Source organism: Phaseolus vulgaris, chromosome 4 (assembly GCF_051622355.1).
Source record: "Phaseolus vulgaris cultivar YP4 chromosome 4, ASM5162235v1, whole genome shotgun sequence".
NCBI lineage: Eukaryota > Viridiplantae > Streptophyta > Magnoliopsida > Fabales > Fabaceae > Phaseolus > Phaseolus vulgaris.
Window position 1 is genome coordinate 24235690 of NC_143501.1, and position 23994 is coordinate 24259683.

Below are 23994 nucleotides of genomic sequence, written 5' to 3' on the forward strand. Positions count from 1 at the left end.
GGTGAATGTGTCTTCAAGGGCTCCAAGTGTCCAAGAAGCCTCACCTAGGGCCGACTAGCTTAAAACTATCTAGCTTAGTTTTTGTAGTTTGCTTTAATTGCATCTTTTTGCCTTTAATTAGCTACGCTTATCAAACTGTTTTGTCTTGTTTAAGCTTTGTTAATTTTGCTTGGTTGATTAGATAGTTTGCATTGTTTCTTGCATTAAAAATTTGATTTCTCCAACTTAATTGTGTTTTAAGTGGTTTACCAAGAGAAAGATTTGTGTGAAGACATTGAGGGATAGTTTTTGGCTAAGGCAAGACTTGGTATTTAAGTAGTCCATTGTGACTCACCTCTCTTACCTGGAAAACTACCTTCTTTAACTTCCCTAATTTTTCTCAAAGTAAAACACAATTAAGTTGAAAGTGATGTCTTCTCATGTCTTCTCATTCTGCAAAGTCTATTGAAAGTGATGTTAAGTGCATGAAATCTCTTTTAAAACAACTTGCAAAGGACGTACAACTCATTTCATATAGACAATTGGAAAATGAGTCTAAAATCAATGAGTTAGCTAAAGCAAAGGAGGAGAAATCCCAAAGTTCAAAAAAATCCAATAACCATGCATCTCTTTCACAAATCCAAGAATCTCTAGGGGAGGGAAGCCTTAGAATCCATGATTACTACCAACCATCCCCTAGGAGAGCTAGAAAAGAGAGTCAAGAAAACCTAAAGGAAGTTAAGGTAGAGCTACCTCATTTCTATGGAAAAGAAGATGAAGAAACCTATCTATATTGGGAGATGAGGGTAGAGCAATTGTTTGCTTACAACCATGTGAGTGAAGAAAAGAAAGTACCCTTAGCTACCTTAAGTTTTCAATGTGATGCTATGTATTGGTGGAATGCCCTAAAAAGAGAGAGACATCTCCACAAGGACCCTCCCATTACATCTTGGAATGACCTTAGGGAAGCCTTGAGATGTCGCCATATTCCCTCACATTACAATAGCAAGTTGATGAACAAGCTCCAAAGACTTTATCAAAAAGATATGAGTGTAGAAGAATATTGGCAAAAGATGATGTCATATATTGAGAGGAAAAGGATCAATGAAGACAACCATAACACCATAGCTAGGTTTTTAAGTGGTCTCAAACTTGAGATAAGAAGGAAAGTTGAACTTTTACCTTATACACATTTAAATTACTTGATTCAACTTAGCATTAAAGTTGAAAAACAAATTTTGAGAAAACAATCAAGTCAAAAACAAAGTTCATACTATGTATCTTATGACAAGGATGAGTTCCATAGAGGGGAAGACCATATAAAAGAAACATCTCTAGAACTTTCCCAAAACCTAACCAAGCATATCTCTCACACTCAAGCTAGAGAAATTCCATGTTTAGAATACCCTGGCAATGATCAATTAGCATCTCAATGTTTCAATGAAAGATCTATGATCTTAAGGGACAAATATGAGAATAGTAGCCAAGAAAAAGAAGATAGTGAGAGTGATGAAAATGTAAAAATAGAAAAGCAAGAGAAAACCCTTGGGAAACAAAAGGCGTGGGAGAAAAGTGTTCCTTCCCACAAGGTCATTCAACAAGACAATCAAATTAAAAATACCTTTGAAAACATGCTTCTTGTTTAACAACCTAGCCTTACCTCTTGTAAAGGAACACTTGCAAGCATAATAAAAAAAGAAGAGTCTTTAAAAGAAGCTTGCATAGATAAGGATGAAGTGGATTATTTCTCATATGTGCTAGGATATCACCAAGTGAATGTCAAGTTATCTATAAGCATCTACAAAAACAAATTTTTATGTGAGGTAGTGCCTAAAGAAACTTGTCATGTCTTATTGAGACAACCATTGCAAAGTGTACAAATTCTCATAAACAATGGTTGTAACAACGAGACTATCTTTACACATAAGAGAAAAAGTCTTCATGAAGGAGAACTCATGGGACAAAATAGAGTTGATAAAACTCTAGAGCTTTTAAAGGGAAAAATTTTGTCACCCATGAGAAAAGAGGTTCAAAGACATTATCTTAGGTACAATTCTTGTTTTAAAACTACACCTAAGGCAATGTCTCAAGAACTCTATACTCCTTCACCTTTTGCAAATGATCCTTGGGAAGACACAAGCCTAAATTTCATATTAGAGCTTCCTAGGACAACAAAAGGTTTTGATTCCTTTTTCATGGATGTGGATAAACTCTTCCTTAGAAAAGTGACAAGTCTCCATGATTCATCTTCAAAAATAGTGATGGATAGAGCTCCAAAACTGGAAAACATAGCTCTTTCTACTATGCTTCGAGAAATCATGAGAGACACCCACAATTCTTGGGATGAGTATCCTTCTCCTATTGAGCATGCATACAATGGAGTAGTCCATAAGATTACTCATATTTCTACATTTGAAGTTGTATGTGAACATAATCCTCATTCCCTTTTAAAGTTGTTACCACCTCCTAACGGAGTTATGCCTAAGGGAAAAGTAACTACTTTTGGAAATTTTACAAAACATAAGAGGATTAGAGGACACATACAACCATCAAAAGGGAAATATTGTGAGAAGTTGCCAAAAACAAAAGAAAAACAAAAATGGCAACTTCATACAATTAAGTTTTCTCCAATTGCTCACACTAACTCTTTTGCTTTGTTTCAAGATTCCCATAGATGGACAATTGATCCGGGAGGACAAACATTGACTAAGCAAGAGGCTGCTATTCGAGATCAAGTCTGTAGATATGAGGATAGATCTTCTCAAAAAGAGGAGATGATGGACACCATCCAGCCACAACCATCCCCCTAGTTGAAGAAAAAGCATTGGATTTGAGGACAAATCCTTTTCAAGAGGGAGGGGATGATGGAAGAGGGCCAAACACAACCTCACATAAGAAGACAAGAGCCAAGACATGCATCCAAAGCCAAACCAAGAGCGTCTAGGGCTAAGGGAGGAGCGTCTAGGCCAAAGGGAGGAGCGTCTAGGCCAAAGCGAATTCATGAAGATTTGTATATGCTACATGAAGGCCCATTATGGGTAGCTTGGTATTAATTGTGGTGTAAATAGTGATGTGATTCCAATAGCCACATAGAACAAGATTCTTGACACTTTGAGGAATCACCTTGAGCTGGAAAATATAGAGGCACTTTCTTAGAAGTTGGATCATGGTTCTAAGTCAAGAACTCACCAATAACAAGTACCAAATCCCAAACTCATTTGGATGAACCAAATATTGTCAAATTGAATCAACAAAGGAATTTAAAAAGAAGAGACCGAACAGAATTGAATTAAAATCAAATGTACCGAACAGAATTAAGAAACAAACAGAATAAAGGTGCTGGAAAATTAGAAGAACCGAAACAACAACAACTCAAAACACAAGGCAACATGAACAAATTGAAGAAGAAGAAAGGAAGGAGAAGAGAATGCTCATGAAGATGGAAGAATGGTTGGATGATCACGCCACTAGAAATATGGATGCTCCTAGATGAGTGTCCAAGCCGCCACTTGAGGAAACCATGGTCCTTCAAGATAAGACTAGAGTAGAAGCTCAAAAGCTCTCCAAATGCTCACTCCAATTTTGAGTATAGTTTCTTTAGATCAATTCAAATCTCAATTTTACAAGGAAGGCACCTCTATTTATAGCCTAAGGTGCTGAAAAATGAAAGCTAAAACAATTCAAAATTCCCTCCAATTCAAACTAGAACCGGCGCCTATTTGCAAAGCAAGGAAGGTGTGATCCTTTCCTTCACTTTGGCACCCCCTATTCTACTCCTACACCTATCTACTAATACACCCCCCTAAAGCTCCTAACTAAAGCCTAAAAGATGCTATAACAAAAGAGGTTTCTAAGGTTTCCCTCTAAGCACCTTCAACTAAAGACACTACAAAAAGAGAAAAAAAATGTCCTCTAGCTCCCAAGGCTTTGAACATGCTTCTTGTAATCCTTTGAGGTGGACTTTGACCTCCATGGGCGTCCTCCATTTGTGCCTCCACCTCTTCTTCAGCTTGATGAGTGGCCTCCATGTTCTCTTGGGCTTGATCTCCATCATACTCCCCGAGTTGGAGAGAATTCGACCACGAATTCTGGAGACCTACAGAAAAAGGAGTTAGATCGCTGACATTAAAAGTATGACTACCTAAGAATGTATCAGGCATATCTAACTCATAAGCATTGTCATTAATCCTCTTGAGGATTTGGAAAGGTCCATCCCCTCGAGGCATTAGTTTGGACTTCCTTTGAGTAGGAAAACGATCCTTCCTCAAGTGAAGCCAAACCCAATCGCCCTCATCAAACAACAATGCTTTTCTCCTTTTATTGGCAAGTTCAGCATACTTGCCAACCTTCTTCTCAATTCTCTTCTTGATGTCTTTATGAAAAGTTTTCACAAAAGAAGCCTTTTCATCCCCATCTTTGCACAAGACATCTTCAAGAAGGGGAATAGGAAGAAGATCAAGAGGTGTTAGGGGATTAAACCCATAGACCACCTCAAAAGGAGAATGGGAGGTGGTAGAATTTACTACTCGGTTATATGCAAACTCAACATGGGGTAGTAAATTCTCCCACACTCTAGGATTCCCCGAAATAAAGCATCTCAATAGTTGTCCCAAAGTTCTATTCACCACCTCGGTTTGACCATCAGTTTGTGGGTGGCAAGTGGTAGAAAATAAAAGCTTAGTTCCAAGCTTGCCCCACAAGGTCTTCCAAAAGTGACTCAAGAACTTAGGATCTCTATCGGACACTATAGACCTAGGAATCCCATGCAAGCGAACCACTTCTTGGAAGAAGAGGTTTGCAATGTGGCATGCATCATCCACTTTGTGACAAGGAATAAAGTGAGCCATCTTTGAAAAACGATCCACTACCACAAAAATGGAGTCCTTTCCCTTTGATGTCTTGGGTAAGCCTAAGATGAAATCCATAGATATATCTACCCAAGGCATTGAAGGGATAGGAAGAGGAGTATAAAGACCATGGGGATGCATTTTAGATTTAGCTTTGCGGCAAGCTATGCATTTATCACACAAACTATGAACATGTTTATGCATATGAGTCCAAAAGAAATGTTCATGCAACACATCCAAAGTTTTAGCAACCCCAAAATGTCCCATTAAGCCCCCCTCATGAGCTTCTCTAACAAGAGATAATCTAATAGAGCATTGGGGAACACAAAGACGTTTTCCTTTAAAAAGAAAGCCATCTTGAATAAAAAAATCTTTGTGTCCTCCCTTAAGACACTCTTGATAGAGGAGAGAAAAATCAAGGTCATCATGATAAAGTTCCTTAATGTGATCAAAACCAAGATATTGAGAGGTTAAAAGATTTAGCAAGGTGTATCTTCTAGAAAGAGCATCCGCCACAATATTTATTTTACCTTGCTTGTGTTTGATCACATAAGGAAATTGCTCAATGAATTCCACCCACTTAGCATGCCTCTTGTTAAGTTTGTTTTGGCTTTTCAAATATTTAAGAGATTCATGATCACTATGTATCACAAACTCTTTGGGAAAAAGATAGTGTTGCCAAGTAAACAAAGCCCTAACAAGTGCATATAATTCCTTATCATAGGTGGAATAGTTGAGATGACTTCCCTTCAATTTCTCACTAAAATAGGCTATGGGGTGGCCCTCTTGAAGGAGAACAGCCCCAATACCTATGCTTGAAGCATCACACTCAATCTCAAATGTCTTAGTGAAATTAGGAAGGGCCAAGATGGGAGCATTAGTCAATTTTTCTTTCAAAGTATCAAAAGCTTTTTGTTGTGCTTCTCCCCAATGAAAGACCACATCCTTTTTCACTACGTCATTGAGTGGTGCGGCAATGGTACCAAAGTTTGGGACAAATCTTCTATAGAAAGAAGCAAGCCCATGAAAACTTCGGACCTCATTCAAAGATTTCGGTGTAGGCCAATTTTGAATGGCCACCACCTTTGTTTTGTCCACATGGACCCCTTTACAACTTACAACAAACCCTAGGAATTCTATATGATCAAGAGCAAACATACATTTAGCAAGGTTAGCATACAAATGTTCCTTCCTAAGGGTTTCTAAAACTTGCCTAACATGCAACCTATGGTCATTCAAAGATAAGCTATAAATGAGAATGTCATCAAAGTAAACCACAACAAACTTACCAATGAAAGGTCTAAGAACATGATGCATGAGGCGCATGAAGGTACTTGGTGCATTAGTTAAACCAAAAGGCATAACTAACCACTCATATAAACCAAAGTTGGTCTTAAAAGCCGTCTTCCATTCATCACCCGGCTTGATACGGATTTGATTGTAGCCGCTTTTAAGATCAATCTTTGAAAAGATTTTAGAACCATGTAATTCATCCAACAAATCATCTAGTCTAGGTATGGGATGCCTATACTTAATGGTTATGTTATTTATGGCCCTACAATCCGAACACATTTGCCATGTGCCATCCTTTTTAGGCACTAAGATGATAGGCATAGCACAAGGACTCATGCTATCTTGCACCCACCCTTTCTCAATCAAAGCCTCAACTTGTTGGCGAATTTCCTTGGTTTCACTTGGATTGGTCCTATATGCGGGACGATTTGGTAAAGAAGAGCCCGGTATCAAATCAATTTGGTGCTCAATCCCTCTCAAAGGTGGAAGTCCATTTGGAGGATCTTGAAACACATCTTTGAACTCTTCTACCAAATTTTCCAAGCAATGAGGACTATCAACAAGTGATTCTATGCTAAGAGTTCTAGGGATAGCTAAAAAAAGAGGATGATGAGCCACTATTTCCCTTTCAATGTCACGCCTAGACACAAGGAGTGTAGGCTTAGAACTCTTATCTTTTTTATCTTTTTTATCTTTTTCACTCTCCCTCTTTTTTTTCATGATAACTTGGTCCTCATGGACTTCTCTTGGAGAGAGAGATTTTAAAGTAACCTTGTGACCATGGAATTCAAAAGATAATTTGTTGGTAAAGCCATCATGTAAAACTTTTCTATCAAATTGCCAAGGCCTTCCCAAAAGAACATGAGTGGCTTCCATGGGCACAACATCACATAATACCTCATCTTTGTATTTTCCAATGGAGAAATGGATGAGGACTTGTTTATTAACAATTATTTCTCCTACTTCACTAAGCCATTGTAACTTGTAGGGCTTTGTATGAGAGATAGTAGGCAATCCAAGCTTATCTACTACTCTTGTACTAGCCACATTTGCACAACTACCCCCATCCACTATCAAGGAACAAATGTTGTTTTGAATAAGACATCTTGTATGGAAAATATTTTCCCTTTGACTTTCATCAAAAGGTTGTGAAACTTGTCCAAGAAGTCTTCTCACAACTAACAAGTCCCCTTCAAGTGGGCATTCGCTCTCTTCCTCACTAGATGCATGAGAATGCAATGAATGCTTTGAAGAATCCGAATCATGCTCACTAACTACAATGCCCTCATGCATGTACATACTTCGTTTGGAAGGACAATTTGCAGCAATATGACCATAACCCATACATTTAAAGCATTTAGTGTTAGATGTTCTAGTGGGAGACTTAGGTCTAGACGTTGATGGCTTAGATTCCTTGGGTTTGAAAGAAGAATCTTTGGAAGGATGTTTAGAAAAAGAAGTTTTGTTTCTCCAAGACTTGGAGTAGTATCCATTATTGGAAGCATTTTTAAAAGAGTTTTTCTTAGCAAGTTGGGCTTCCACCTTCATTGCAAGATGAACTAAAGAGCCCAATGATGAATACTCTTGTAACTCAACAATGTCTTGGATATCCTTCCTAAGACCACTCACAAACCTAGCAACCATGGCTTCTTCACTTTCTTCTAATTCAATTTTAAGCACAAGCGTCTCAAGCTCCTTATAATATTCATCCACATTTAGCGTGCCTTGTTGAAACCGTTGGAGTCTCAACATGAGGTCTTTCCTAAAATGTTGGGGCACAAACCTAGCGCGCATATGATCCTTTAAAGAGTTCCAAGAGTCCACGGGAGGACCCTTGTGATAGATAATGTCCTTTACAATTCCATGCCACCATTTCATGGCATAATCACTAAACTCTAGGTTGGCTAGCTTGAGCTTATGCTCATCTTGGATCTCATGGATCTCAAAAATTTGTTCACACTTAGCCTCCCAATCTAAATACACATTTGGATCACTAGAACCATTAAAACAAGGTAGTTTGACCGAAGGAAGCTTGGACTTTGCATCATGGTAGAAGCCATTGTCGTAGTGAATTCTTTCCCCTTGGTGATGATGTCTTTGTCCATGGACTTGGGGTGGAGGTCTCCTTCTCCTATGCTCATCTTCACGGCCAACATCATTTGAAGAAGCTCTTGAAGAAGGTCTATGAGAATGATGTCCATCATGGATAGAAGGAGATGGTCTAGTTTGTTGGACCTCCATCTTTTGCAATTTCTCTTCCAACCGTCTAATTGTTCTTTGAGCTTCATGTAATTCACCAAGAATGGAAGCTTTGGAAGGAGAATTCTGCTTGTAGGATGCATCACTTGAAGATCCAGCCATTTGTAATTAAAAAACAGCAAACACACAAAAACAGCAAACAAATTAAAAATTAGCAAAAACAGTGAGCTGTAATGAAACTGCCGAAGTGAACTTAAGGCTGAAAAAGATATCACTCTCAAAGAAATAATGTTCTCGCTCCAATCTGATCTTGAGGCCTTGGAATCCTCAAATGAAATATGTCAAAGCAAGCACACCAATCTTAAGAGCAAACCACCACAAAACCAAAGAAACAATAAAGACAAACAAGAAAAGGTATAAGCAAGGAAAGGTAATTGCAAAAGGAATACTATATGTAAGACAAACTCAAAGAGTAAGAATGAAAGACAATCAAGAAAATAAAGAACTCAATGAGAAAAGTAGGCACACAAAAGAATACCCAAGGAAAAGCACTAGAGTAGATGAAGAAAACAAAAAAAATTTAGCTACTGGAAATTTTTTTTTTTTTTATGCAAACTGTGTTTGATATTCACTGATTTAACTGGAACGTTGTAGAGCGAACTGGATTATGAAATTTATACCACAGAAACTTCAAGATGTTAACTCAAAAATGGCACTGGAATCAATTAAAAACAGTAAGCCAATTGAGAGAAATAAATTTTTTAAAATCACTGCCAGATTACCGTATTTTTTTCGGCAGGAATGTACACTTTTTTTATTTTATTTATCATTTTTTGTGTACTTCATATTTTTGAATGATTCTTTTTTCTATTCTTTTCTAACACTTTGAATATCTCAAATCCAGAATTTCAGAATTTTACAGTACGTAAATCAGTTGCAATAAGGAAAAACAGTAAGCACTCTTTTCAGAAACAGAGGAATCCTAATAGGAATAAAAAACAGAATGATGAACTAGCAAAGACATAATAGAAAATGATGTATTGGAACTTGTATAGGTCTAGAATACAAGTATGAACTCAATTCTAAAAAGAAAATGCACAAAGGATCAACATCAATTCAGAAAATTATATGACACCAGAGCAAGAAACAATCAAAACAATAAAAGTACTACTAGAAGTAATGACATATATGGAATAACATGACTAAGACAAAACTTGACATGATTCAAAAATTAAAAGACACAACACAAATTGTAACAAGTGAAAGGAAGCTTAAGGTAAACTCTAGGAAGGATAATGCCATTCCAAAAGAGCAACCATACTCATAAGAATTATGAGTGCCATCAACCTTTCCTCAAACACTTGGAGCAAAAGAAAAACAGCAAGAATACTCAATTAAAATTATAAAACAGAAACTTAAATTGCAAGAAATTAAAGAGCTCTTGAAATTAAAGTGCACACAACTCAACAATTAAACAAGAATGAACCTAAGACTCATGATACCACATGATGTGATTCCAATAGCCACATAGAACAAGATTCTTGACACTTTGAGGAATCACCTTGAGCTGGAAAATATAGAGGCACTTTCTTAGAAGTTGGATCATGGTTCTAAGTCAAGAACTCACCAATAACAAGTACCAAATCCCAAACTCATTTGGATGAACCAAATATTGTCAAATTGAATCAACAAAGGAATTTAAAAAGAAGAGACCGAACAGAATTGAATTAAAATCAAATGTACCGAACAGAATTAAGAAACAAACAGAATATAGGTGCTGGAAAATTAGAAGAACCGAAACAACAACAACTCAAAACACAAGGCAACATGAACAAATTGAAGAAGAAGAAAGGAAGGAGAAGAGAATGCTCATGAAGATGGAAGAATGGTTGGATGATCACGCCACTAGAATTATGGATGCTCCTAGATGAGTGTGCAAGCCGCCACTTGAGGAAACCATGGTCCTTCAAGATAAGACTAGAGTAGAAGCTCAAAAGCTCTCTAAATGCTCACTCCAATTTTGAGTATAGTTTCTTTAGATCAATTCAAATCTCAATTTTACAAGGAAGGCACCTCTATTTATAGCCTAAGGTGCTGAAAAATGAAAGCTAAAACAATTCAAAATTCCCTCCAATTCAAACTAGAACCGGCGCCTATTTGCAAAGCAAGGAAGGTGTGATCCTTTCCTTCACTTTGGCACCCCCTATTCTACTCCTACACCTATCTACTAATACACCCCCCTAAAGCTCCTAACTAAAGCCTAAAAGATGCTATAACAAAAGAGGTTTTTAAGGTTTCCCTCTAAGCACCTTTAACTAGAGACACTACAAAAAGAGAAAAAAAATGTCCTCTAGCTCCCAAGGCTTTGAACATGCTTCTTGTAATCCTTTGAGGTGGACTTTGACCTCCATGGGCGTCCTCCATTTGTGCCTCCACCTCTTCTTGAGCTTGATGAGTGGCCTCCATGTTCTCTTGGGCTTGATCTCCATCAAATAGCATAAACTTGATTCCATGAGACTTGACCTAGATTTGCTAAAGATTTGGTCACATTCTAGAAAGCCCATGGAGGGGGTGAGCTTACAAACTAGACACACCCCTCCCCATGTGCTCACTTTTTCCATGTGCTCCCATGTGTTCCATGTGATGTAATTTACATTTCATTTTGATTAGCATTAGGGTTGCATTATGGTCCTCCTTAGCTTAAAAAGGAGGAGCCTACACCTTGTATTTGGAAGACTATTTTGAGTAAAGTAATGTTGCCCAAGTGCCATTCAAATTACTCCCTTGCCAAATTCTCTCTAGAATTAGGTTTTTAGTCTTCAATCTTCACCCTCAAATGGAGATCGCCGAACCACTCCAACCCTCACTACTCTTCTTGCTCCTTCAAGGCACCCATACCTCTTAGTAGGGCCTTGTTTCACTCTCCTCCACTAAGCTTCCGCAACCATCATCATCAAAATCAAAGAAGAGCTCATAGGAATGCCATCACTCCAAGTGCCACCTCACCTCCACAACCAATGGCCTTGGAGGGCGGGATTGAGTCTGGACCTGCTCCAGAGTTTCCCATGCCAATCCAAGAAACTCTGAGGAGCTACTTAGAGAGGATGTCTCCAAGCAGCCAAATGGAAGGGCACAAGAAGGAAAGCATGAATTACTATATGGGCGCCTTCATTGCCTGTGCCAATACCTGGCGCGCCCAAGCCAAAACCAGAGTGGTCGAAGCCTCTGCTTTCCAAGCTTTGGAGAAGGAGAACGCCTCCTTGAAAGAGGAGAAAGAGACCTTAGCCCGTCTAGGGAGCGCCAAGAGGAGGCCTACAAGGTCTCTTTGAAGATGGCACAAAAAGCTAAAGAGGAGGCCAGCAAACGACTGCATGAGGCGGGGCAAGCCCATGTTGAGCTTCTTAACCAGTTGGTGCCGCTTCGGGTGCAAGTGGCAGACCTTAAAGACGCGGTGGAGGCTTCCAAAACACAGTAGAAGAAGCTTGAAAACCACTGCGTCAACCGGGAGCAAAAACTGGCGAAGACTGAGGCTGCGCTTGAGGCCAAAACCAACGACTGCGACTTACTAACTGGCGAAAATACAACCCTGCAGGCCAAGGTCCAGGAGCTGGTTGCTGCTTTGACGGCTAAAGACTAGGAGATGGCCTCTCAAGCCGAGAACTTCAAGGCCACAGAGGAAAAGTTAATCGAAGAGGCTGCAACGGGGTTCGCTGACGGATTTGGTGAGGCCCTGGTCCAAGCAGCTTGTGCAAACCCTGAGATCAATATTTCAGAGTGCAGCCCCTTCAGTGAAGTGGTCGAAGGCAAAATCGTGCCTTTGACGACTCCTGAAGATTGACCTTTCCTTTGTATTACTTTGTAATTGCCCTTTTTGTAATTACTGTGAACATTCTCTTTCAGATACTTATGAACATAATTGATATTTAGCTTCATTTGTTGTGGACTCTTTCTTCTCTTACTGCTTTTGATAACTTTGTGCTTTCTATGCCTTTCCTTTTACTCTTCGAATCCTTCTTTCTTCTGTGACTCGTAATGACTTTAGCTTGCTCTTCGCCTAATCTTCTTCAACCGTGAGGCTCTTACTGCCAAAGGTATTGTTGACCTCGTCATCGCTTAAGATGGATGAGGTCTCATCTCTTCTATGGCCTCGACGTCGCTCGAGGGCGAGGAGGGCTTATCTTGGCCGAAGCCTGTACCTGCACTGGGTGTCCACACTCGAGGAGAGACTCGTTGAGCGCAAAGTCGTTTCGTCCTCAGCGTGTCTAAACACTTGGGACAAAGTTGCGCTTTGGTGCCCACACCCAAGGAGAGGCCTACTACAACAACGCCGTATCGTCCTCAGGGTGTCTAAAAACCAAGGCAACTTAGCCTTATACTGCGCACTTGGTGCCCACGCCCGAGGAAAGGCTTGCCTGAAGGCAGCGCCATTTCATCCCCGGAGTGTCTGAAAACACCAAGGCGATCAGTGCTCTTGGTGCCCACGCCCGAGGAGAGACATGCTAAGAGCAATGTCGTATCGTCCCTGGTGTGTCTAAACACCAAGATGACCAGGGACTTTGGTGATTACACCCAAGGAGAAGGTTTCCCTAAGGATGGCACTTCTCCTACGTGACGTGTCTCTGCACCAAATCTACTGGCCTCACACTGCTCCAAAACATCTTACTGTCAGATGCCCACGCTGGAAGGAAACGCCCCCCGCCACTTCCTTGCGAGGTGTCTAAACATCAGACACTGGGGCTAGCTGTTCTCACCTGAGGAGGGGGCGTCCCGAAGGAATCCCTTAACCCCAGCTCAGGGACTAGACGCCCGGATTTTAACTTATACTATGCGTACCTTTCAACTTAACACCTGCGCCTGAGAGGGTGCTCCCGTCACTCGCCTTGGGGTGTCGACTCGTTCAGGCTGGTTTGCGCTCTCGACGCCCACTCCCTTATCTGGCGATGCCTACGCTTGGCGACGCCTACCATTGGTAACGCCTACACCTGGCGACGCCTCAAGCCTTTGTTTTTGTTTCTTAATCTTTACTTTTACGTTGTGAGAGAGGGAAAAACTGAGACAAGGTTTTCTTGAACTTCTTTTTTACTTGGGTGACCTCATTAAAAAACCCCCGAAAGGGAAAAAGAGTGTCCCCTTTTAAACTGTGTACTACATAGTGTTTTTAGCTGAAATAAAACTTCAAATTGGCTGCCTTCCAGCTACGTGGGATGGGGCCTCCTTCCAGAGTCTCAAGCTTGTACGAGCCATTCCCCTTGGCTTCGGTTACTCTGAAGGGTCTGGTCCACTTGGGAGACAACTTGTTCTCCAACTCATAAGGATGAGCCTTTCTGATGAGAATCAAATAAAGGAGGCTTTTATTAATGAAGGAAGAGGACATTCACCCTCACATTTGAAGTTCTTCCTTCTAGTCTTCTCAAAATTAAAAGAAGACATAAAATAAAGATGAGGCCCAAGCCCAAAGCCCAAGCCCAAGCCCAAGCCCAAGAAGGCCAAAGCCCAAAAAGCCCAAGTTCATCCCATGAGGGGCAAGGCCAAGCATTAAATAAAAGAGCATCATGTGAATTACTCTTGTATAGTGGTAGGAGGTGTGGATATTAAATAAAGGAGTGTGAATTTGTAAAAGAAAGTCACATTGTCCATGTGACTTAGGAGAGTAGGTGTAGGTGTAAATTTTAGGAGGTGTCATAGTAGAAAAAGGTCATACCTCCCATGTGACTTGTTTTTGGTGGGAATTTCAAATGAGTTTTATTTGAATTTTCCCACCTATTTTCCAGCCCCCTCACACTATAAATAGAGGTGTGGGCTCTTGTAAAATTCAGATTGGAATTTGGCTATAGAGAAACTCTACTCAAATTGAGAGAGAATTGTGAGAACTTTGTCTTCTCCTACACCTTGTCTTCTCTTGAGTGCCTTGGTTCTCTCAAGTGGCGGCATTTGCTCACTTATCTTGGAGCCTACACACTTCAAGTGGCGTGACCATTAACCAAGCTCTCCATCTTCATAAGTTCTTCTATCCTTCATCTTTTCATTTCATTTCCAAGTTCATCCGATTACAAAAACATGTCTAGGTTCTTTCATTTGGTGTTTTGAGCTTAAATTCTTGTATTGTTCGGTTCTTTTGATCTTTTGCTGGTTTTAATCGTTTCTTCTCTTTTCTAGCTTGAATTGTTCGGTGCATTTCATTTCTTAAGCTTTTTAATCGGTGCAATTGCTTTCTAGTTCAATTTAATTGGTTCAATTGGCAATAGATGGATCTTCCATGTGAGTTTGGTGTTTTGTGCAAGTTTTGGTGAGTTCTTGAAACATAGAACATTGATCCAATTATATTAAAAGTGCCTATTCATTCTCCAACTCAAGTTGATTCCTGTACCGACTAGGTCATTGGGTGTGATGACGTGTCTAGCACGTGACCTCGTGAGGCGGGTTTAGCAGAGCACGTGGCTAAAGGAGGGCGTGTGGTTCAGAAGCTAGTATAGTCGCCGTTTGTGGAAGCGGCGTGCTACAACATACATGGTCGGTTGTCGCCGAGATCGTATAACGGCGACATGTTGACGATGGGAGATTAGGTGGTCTGACGCTGCTGCGAGGAGCACATCGCCGGATCTCCCAGTAAGCTCAATTGAAGCTGATGAAGGCTCAGAAGTGTAGGTTCAAGTGTACAATCCCAGTGAGGCGATTGTTGCGCCAGCATAGGGCATGAAGGGCGTGTGGGTTGAGGGGGGCAGCTTGCCTATCAGCGACAGGATTCCCAGAGTGGACATTCGTTTGTGACAAGGTCGCCTCAGCCCAAGAACATTCGTGGCGCATTGATAAGGAGGGTGCCATTAACAACAGGCGATATCACAGAGATGGTGCAATGTGTTGCACCCGATACTCGCCTGGTCAGGTGGTATCCATGACCTGCTGCATGGTCATGTCTCCACTCTCAGCACGCGTCGAACTCTGCCTGTTGGTTCTCATTTTCAGCGATTTCTTGAAACTCTTCTAACTGTTACGGTGGTTCTAACAAACTCTCTGGTGGAATCGCCCGAGATTGCGAACGAATGGTGAAAACTTGGTGGAACTAAAGAACGAACGGTTGAAACCTCAAGAAGATGAAGAAAACGATGGAAACTCGAACTGGACTGACGAACAACCGGTGAAAACTGAGTTCAATCGGAAAACAATCGGTGGTAACCACGAGCAACAACGTATTACCAGCAAACATCAAACAAACACGAACAAACGGTGATCTGAGCTGAACTTCACGATGAACTGAAGATCTTGGGTGATTCTTGAAATCTGATCTCGAAAACTGCAACTAAAGAAACTCAACACTTGCGGTGGGAGCTGATGTTTTAAATCGGCCCCACGGTGGGCGCCAAATGTTCCTGCCGGTTGACTGAGAAAGTCTTCGTGCGTAGCTCTAACTTGCGAATAATTACTCCTTCATCTTCAACTCAGATTTCCGCCTTACGCCGCCGTGAGCACCCTAAATGAAGTGAGCAAAGGGCGCCCTCGCGGCTGTTTGCACTCCGACGATCAAGTCAGCAAAGCAAGAAACATCAAAAACTCCGTATCGGAGAACTGTAACTGAATCATAACTAACTTTGGTCTCTCTCTAACCACTCGTGCATAAACTGAGTCCAATATGCAACTGATAAAAAACGTACCTTAGTAAACTTTCAAAGAAGCTTATATACCTTGATGTTTCAGTGCTTACTGTCACGTGCCCTTCTTACTTAACCGCCATTCCACGTGGAAGGCCTTACAACGCTGTAACCCAACTTAGGGAAACTCCAACGTGTAAGTCCTCCTTCTTTGGAGTGCAACTGGCGCGAGGGGTGATTGCCAGGGTGCCAACTCTTATGCCCCAGCTTCTAGTCACTCGCCCTGGGAGTGTATCTACCTTCCTCTCGTACCATGCACATGGTTCGCCCCTGGGCGTGGCCCTCTCTTGGGTCGTATGTATCCCAGGGATTCTCCAGAGGTGGCGGGGGTACTTCACGAGTCAGGTTACTCCCTACTGGTACTGGGGATATGGCTTTGAAGCCACCTTTCTCTTCTCTTTATTACTGCTCTGGGGTACCGGGGCCCGAGGCCTCCTCGCCCGTACCGTGACCTCTGACTGTGTCGCCCCCTCCACGGTCTTCCCTACTCGTGGGTATCAGGGGGTGACATCAGCAACGCCTCAACATGGAGACGCCCACACCTGGCGGCGCCTACCTCTGGAGACGCCTACCTCTGGCGACGCCCACCTCTGACGACGCCCACTTCTGGCGACGCCCAAAGTGGTCACCCTATTGACTTTCTCCCTTGAGGCCCTTGGCGGGTCCCACCACGTGTTTGACTTTGCCTTTGGTCAACGTTCGGGGACGGGACGGTACATGTTTGCTCTGATACCAAATGATGGCATTCCTATGAGCTCTTCTTTGATTTTGATGATGATGGTTGCGGAAGCTTAGTGGATGAGAGTGAAACAAGGCCCTCCTAAGAGGTATGGGTGCCTTGAAGGTGCATGAGGAGTAGTGAGGGTTGGAGTGGTTCGGCCATCTCCATTTGAGGGTGAAGATTGAAGACTAAAAACCTAATTCTAGAGAGAATTTGGCAAGGGAGTAATTTGAATGGCACTTGGGCAGCAGTACTTTACTCAAAAATAGTCTTCGAAATACAAGGTGTAGGCTCCTCCTTTTATAGGCTAAGGAGGACCATAATGCAACCCTAATGCTAATCAAAATGAAATGTAAATTACATCACATGGAACACATGGGAGCACATGGAAAAAGTGAGCACATGGGGAGGGGTGTGTCTAGTTTGTAAGCTCACCCCCTCCATGGGCTTTCTAGAATGTGATCAAATCTTTAGCAAATCTAGGTAAAGTCTCATGGAATCAAGTTTATGCTATTTACACCACAATTAATACCAAGCTACCCTTAATGGGCCTTCATGTAGCATATACAAATCTTCATGAATTCTCTTTGGCTTAGACGCTCCTCCCTTTGGCCTAGACGCTCCTCCCTTTGGCCTAGACGCTCCTCCCTTAGCCCTAGACGCTCTTGGTTTGGCTTTGGATGCCCATGTCTTGGCTCTTGTCTTCTTATGTGAGGTTGTGCTTGGCCCTCTTCCATCATGGAGGGTGCTCCATAAGTGACTCAGCCCCATGCGAAGAGGAAGACGTGGAGGTAGCAACCTGAGGGGCAGCGCGGGTAGTCCTCCTTCTTTTGAAGACTTGCCCTTCAGCAGAATCTTCCTCATCCTCTAAAGGTACCACCACCACCCCTTTGACTTTATCAAGGGGGGCTGGTGCAGCAGTGGATGCGGCCAGTGCAAGAGGCACGACTGCTATGGGAGGAGGCGAGTGTGGGGGTTGAGTTGGAGGTGGTAGAGTTTTGGGGAGTGGTTGTTGAAGGTGGACTTTGGGGGCGAAGGGTGGGGGAAGTAGGAGCGGTTTCAGAGGTTGGAGGTAGGGAATCCCCAACCCCTTTTGACGAAGCCTCGCCTTTGGACTTCAAAGCCTGAGCGAGTTTCCATCTCCTTTGTTTGTCCATCTTTGAATCTGCACCAAGAAGACAAATATAGAAGGGGTCAAGCACAAGCTAAGTTACTACACAAGAAGAGCGGATAATTCACGCGCAAAGCCAAAGCAAGTAAAAGCAGAAAATAAATAGTTAAAGAAGGTAGTTCTCATACATATGTAGCGGGTGAGGCCCTCAGCATCACACTCACGGCTTATCAGGATGGAGGTGTCGAGAACCCCCACAATGGCCAAGATTCGGCAAACCTCTCGATCAGTCGAGGGCAGCTCGTCTAAGGATTTAGACTTTGTCAGCTTAACCTCTTCCACCCAGTTTAGGGGAAAGCCATCCAAGGCAGCACGATCGTACTTGGAGCAGCACACCTTGAAAAATTTCCCTTTCCAGCCTTTGTACGATTGCTGGAATAAGGACAGGATGACCCTCCCGGTGATGCTGCTCAGGCTCACCCATAAGCTTTTTCCCTGCTTCTTCACCTCAAAGAAGTGAAGGAAGATGTCGACTGAGGGTGGCTGGCCAAAGTATCCGCACAAGATGCCGAACGCCTTGACGAAAGCCCAGCTGTTGGGGTGTAGCTGGGCTGGAGTGACGTTGATCTCAGTGAGCAGTTCCCTTTCGAACCCCGAAAAGCGCAAGTGCATCCCAATGCACTTGAATACGGTCTGGTAAAAGTAGAAGAATGGAACTCTATTGTTGGACCTCTCATCCCCACAGATAGGCTCACCTGGAGTACAGGGAAGCACGGTTATATCCTCGTCGTGCCTCCTAGCAAAGGCGTGATGCTGATAGACGCCTGATCCCTCAATGTGATCCCTCCAATGTTTCATGGTAGTCAGGCTAGAGCACTCAGAGAGCAGCTCGTCGGGGGCCCAGGAGTAAAGGGCCCTATAGTTGACCTTTGGGGGTGGAGGATTGACCGTTGTTTTAGTACGCGCCATTGAAAGAGCTGAAGAATGAAGAAGGAAAAAGGTTCAGCAAATGGGGGTTAAGGTGGAAAGGGGGGAAAAACCCTAAGAAAACCCCTACCCACGCGAGAAGTTCAGAAAGGGAGTAACAAAGAAATGAGGAAGAAGAATGCGAATGCAAAGAAAATAAGCAGGCCCAGGCAGTTATGTCAGTACAAAAGTTAAAGGGGGGAGCCATTGAAGGAGAAAAATCATACCTTTTGAGTATCTGGTTTGGTGGAGAATGGAAATGCGAAGAAGAGAACGAAGATTGCAGAGAAAGCTTGGGAAGATGAACAGTAGAGGGAATGAGAAGAGTGAATGAAACAATGGTTTGGAGCGCAGGTTTTCGAAAGGTATAACGTTAACTTGAGGAGCGCGAGAGGCACTAAGTGATGGCCGTGCGATTGGGCCACGTGTCAAGAGATTAAAGCATAACTTAAAGTGTCACGTCACCAGTGCAGAGAGTGTCATGTCACCAGCTCAGAGAATGTTACGTCATCAGGAATGCCACGTGGATGGTAGGGCGATGCCTTAGTCTTTTTGCTGAAACAAGTGTCAGCTCAAGACTGGGGGCTTGTGTACCGTCCCGTCCCCGAACGTTGACCAAAGGAAAAGTCAAACACGTGGTGGGACCCGCCAAGGGCCTCATGGGAGAAAGTCAATAGGTTGACCACTTTGGGCGTCGTCAGAAGTGGGCGTCGCCAGAGGTGAGCGTCGCCAAGGGTAGGTGTCGCCAGAGGTAGGCGCCGCCAGGTGTGGGCGTTGCCATGTTGAGGCGTCGCTGATGTCACCCCCTGATACCCACGGGTAGGGAAGATCGTGGAGGGGGCGACACAGTCAGAGGTCACGGTACAGGCGAGGAGGCCTCGGGCCCCGGTACCCCAGAGCAGTAATAAAGAGAAGAGAAAGGTGGCTTCAAAGCCATATCCCCAGTACCAGTAGGGAGTAAGCTGACTCGTGAAGTACCCCCGCCACCTCTGGAGAATCCCTAGGATAGATACGACCCAAGAGAGGGCCACGCCCAGGGGCGAACCATGTGCATGGTACGAGAGGAAGGCAGATACACTCCCAGGGCGAGTGACTAGAAGCTGGGGCATAAGAGTTGGCACCCAGGCACTCCAGAGAAGGAGGACTTACACGTTGGAGTTTCCCTAAGTTGGGTTACAGCGTTGTAAGGCCTTCCACGTGGAATGGCGGTTAAGTCAGAAGGACACGTGGCAGTAAGCACTGAAACATCAAGGTATATAAGCTTCTCTGAAAGTTTACTAAGGTACGTTTTTGATCAGTTGCATATTGGACTCAGTTTATGCACGAGTGGGTAGAGAGAGATCACAGTTAGTTACGATTCAGTTACAGTTCTCCGATACGGAGGTTTTGATGTTTCTTGCTTTGCTGACGTGATCGTCAGAGTGCAAACGGCCGCGAGGGCGCCCTTTGCTCACTTCATTTAGGGTGCTCACGGCGGCGTAAGGCGGAGATCTGAGTTGAAGACGAAGGAGTCATTATTCGCAAGTTAGAGCTACGCACGAAGACTTTCTCAGTTAACCGGCAGGAACAAAACAAAACTGGAAAACTTGTTTTTCCGAAAACAGAACGTCCTTGATTTTCTTCCTTATTTCTTTTACTGTGTTTTCTTTTTGGATGTGCCTCCTTTACTGAATACAAACAACATATGAATATACTTGTGTAACTTTTTTTGAACTTTTCAGCGTAATATGAACTTAGAATAAAATTGCAAAAAGTAGGACAAAATTTCGCTAATATGGAAAGATGAGCGCCTTGGAGTGCATGAAGTTTCTCGAACATTTTTGAGAAATAATTTCTTTTAGAGATCATGTGGATGAATACCAACAGAATTTTGAACGAAACGCGACAAATTTCAGCTCAAACGGACAAGCGTTCAGTTAGAAAGTGATTAAACAATTTCACACGGAAGAGAACATTCCTCTCAGTCGTGGCAATGATCAACAAAAAATTAATTACAAATCTTGTGGAACGAATTTGAGGCTCAAATCTCAGCCACAAGTGAATACACACAATAAGGAATGTCTGGTAAAAATTTCAAATCAAAACACCCAAGGAATAAGGCGTAATAAGTCCCAGACCGAAGGCAAACAAATCCTGAAAACATGTTTTTCCGAACACAGAACGTCTTGGCTTTTCTTCCTTATATATTTTTTTGGGTTCTCTTTTTGGACGTGCCTCCTTGAATGGATACAAATGACATATGAAAGTACTTCTTTAAGTGTTTTTGGAACTTTTCAGCATAATATGAATTCAAAATAAAATTGCAGAAACTTGGGCAAAATTTCGCAAATATGATAAGAGGAGCGCCTTGGAATGCAAGTTTCTGGAAAGTTTTCCAAAACTAATTTCTTTTTTAAATCTTATGGAAGAATCCCACACAATTTAGGATGAAACACGACAAATTTCATTTCAAAAGGATGAGTATTCAGTTAGAAAATGATCAAACAGATTCACACTTAAACGAACTTTCCTTTCGGTCGTGGCAATGATGAATAAAAAATTAATTGCAAATCTTACGGAACAAATTTGAGGCTCAAATCTCAGCCACAACTCAATACCCATAATAAGGAATGACTGGTAAATATTTCAAATCAAAACACCCAAGGAATAAGGCGTAATAAGTCCCAAATCGAGAGCAAAAAAAACTGGAAAACTTGTTTTTCCAAAAACTGAACGTCCTGACTTTTCTTCCTTATATCTTTTTCTGTGTTCTCTTTTTAGACGTGCCTTCTTGATTGGATACAAATGACATATGAAAGTACTTGTGTAATTGTTTTCGGAACTTTTCAGCCTAATATGAACTCAGAATAAAATTGTAGAAAGTATGGCAAAATTTCACAAATCTTGAAAGAGGGGCGCCTTGAAGTGCAAGAAGTTTTTGGAACATTTTCTAAAAAGAATTTCTTATTGAAACCTTCTGCAAGAATCCCAACAGAATTTAGGATGAAACGCGACAAATTTCAGCTCAAAGGGACGATTATTCAACTAGAAAATGATCAAACAGTTTCTCACGGAATAAAACCTTTCTTTCAATCGTGGCAATGATGAATAAAAAAGGAATTGCAAATCTTGTGGACTGAATTTGAGGCTCAAATATCAGCCACAACTCAATACACACAATAAGGAATGTCTGGTAAAAAATTCAAATCAAAACACCCAAGGAATAAGGTGTAATAAATCCCGGACCGAGAGCAAACAAAACTGGAAAACTTGTTTTTTCGAAAACAAAACGTCTTGACTCTTTTTCCTTATATCTTTTTATGTGTTCATTTTTTGGGCGTGCCTCCTTGATGAGATACAAACGACATATGATAGTACTTGCACTCGCCAATCATGTTCTTAATTCCTGATCCTACCGGTTGACCAGAGCGCAAGAGTCTTGCCACATCGAAGGTACCTCCTTCTGGATCAGCTTAGCACCACGTTAGCTTCCGTCCTTCAATCCTCAAATCCTCGCAAGAACCTGAAAGAAACAGAGTGGCGCCGCTGCGGCCGATCGCGCTCCGAGGCTCAAGTCAGTGACGGAATCACCAAAATACTAAGAGAAAGCTAAACTCAAGGAACCGTACAAATATTCTCTCAGCGTACTCAAGTATTCTCACAAGCGTAAAGAAGTGTTCTAAACACGCGTACCTCAGAATCTGTTAAGAGTTCCTTATATACCTGAGCATTTTCTCTCTCCTGACGGTTATACCTCTGGACACGTGGCTCGCATCCAGCTGAACACGTGTCACCATCTGGAGCCTCCCTTCTACCTGAGCGTCACCTATACTCTACGAGCTATTTGACTAAGTTACCCATGCAGGGAGTAACTCGGTGCATAGCTTCCTTGGAGCGCGATCTCTTCTAAGTGGCGAGTACGGGGTGTCACCATGCACACCTTCTCTGTGGTCTCGCCTGCCGCTATCACGATCTGCTTCTCTTGCACATCATGCACGTTCTAGGAAACTATTTCCTTGCCTCGACCTCTGGTCAGGGATTGATCGTCTGACAACCTCATCCTCCGTGTCTGTACCTCTTGAAAGCCTTAAGCAAGCCTTCCTGATCTCTCGGCGATGTGCTCCTTTCGGCGATCTCTAGCCATCTGGTCTCCCATAACTTCACATACGGCGACTATGACGTAAGCCTGGTGACCGCCAGTTTACACATACTAGAGATCGGAGAACGATGAGCCAACACTTGGCGACTACACAGACTTCCCGATGTGCTCCCCTTCTGTCAGCCAGGTGTCCCGTTCAACACGCCTATATTATCGCTTGCTGCCACGTCATCACTTCCGACTACCTGATCGGTACACAAGCCCCCCAATCTTAAGCTGAGACTTGACCAGCGAAAAGACTAAGAGGTCACGTCATCGCCGATCTATGTGGCACTGGTGCAGATTTCCGTACATCCGTACCCTCTGCTTTTCTGACGCTCCACCAACCTCTTTTTCCATCGCTCGACACGTGGCTTTCATCAACGGTCGTTTTTAACTGTCGTTTGCGCTTCTGAACGTTGAAAAAACCCTTAAACCCTTTGCACTTTCACTGTTCCATCATCTTTCTTCACTCTCAAGCATTCCAAGCGTTTCCTCTACAACCCACGAAGCTCCTCAACTCTCTCAATCTCCAACTTTCTTCAATGCTAATCCGATCACAGAAAGGTAACTCTTTTACTCCTTCTATGGATATTTGCTGCATTTCAACCGATTCGCATCATCCATTATCTATCTGAAGCATACGTTGTGGGCTGTTTTTTCCTTTTCTCCTTCTTTCGTAACTTAGGGCTTCGCCTTTCACCACGTTCATCCTAGCGAACTCTTGTTCGTTCGTTCTTCCTCCTTCGTCCTTACTCGAGTCGTTCTCTGTGATCTTCGTTTCATCCCTTTTCTTTTTCCCTTGCAGTTCTTGCGATGGCTCACACGAAGTCCACCGCTAACCCTCCTTCCTCGTCGCGAAACCCACCACCCCAAGCGCGTAGGGTTGCCCCTGGGGCAAATCCTCCACCAGCGCGCAACCCACCACGAGCCTCCGGTGCTCCTTCTGCACAGGCTGAGAGGCCTGCTCCTTCTCATGCCAATCCCACTCAAGCAACTCCACCAGTCGTCGGAGGAGCCTCTATTCCTCCACAAGACTATAAGAAACTCTACCCTTGGGCCACCCCAACTTTGCTGAAAGAGACTTCGTCAATAAACACCGAGTTGGGCGTGCA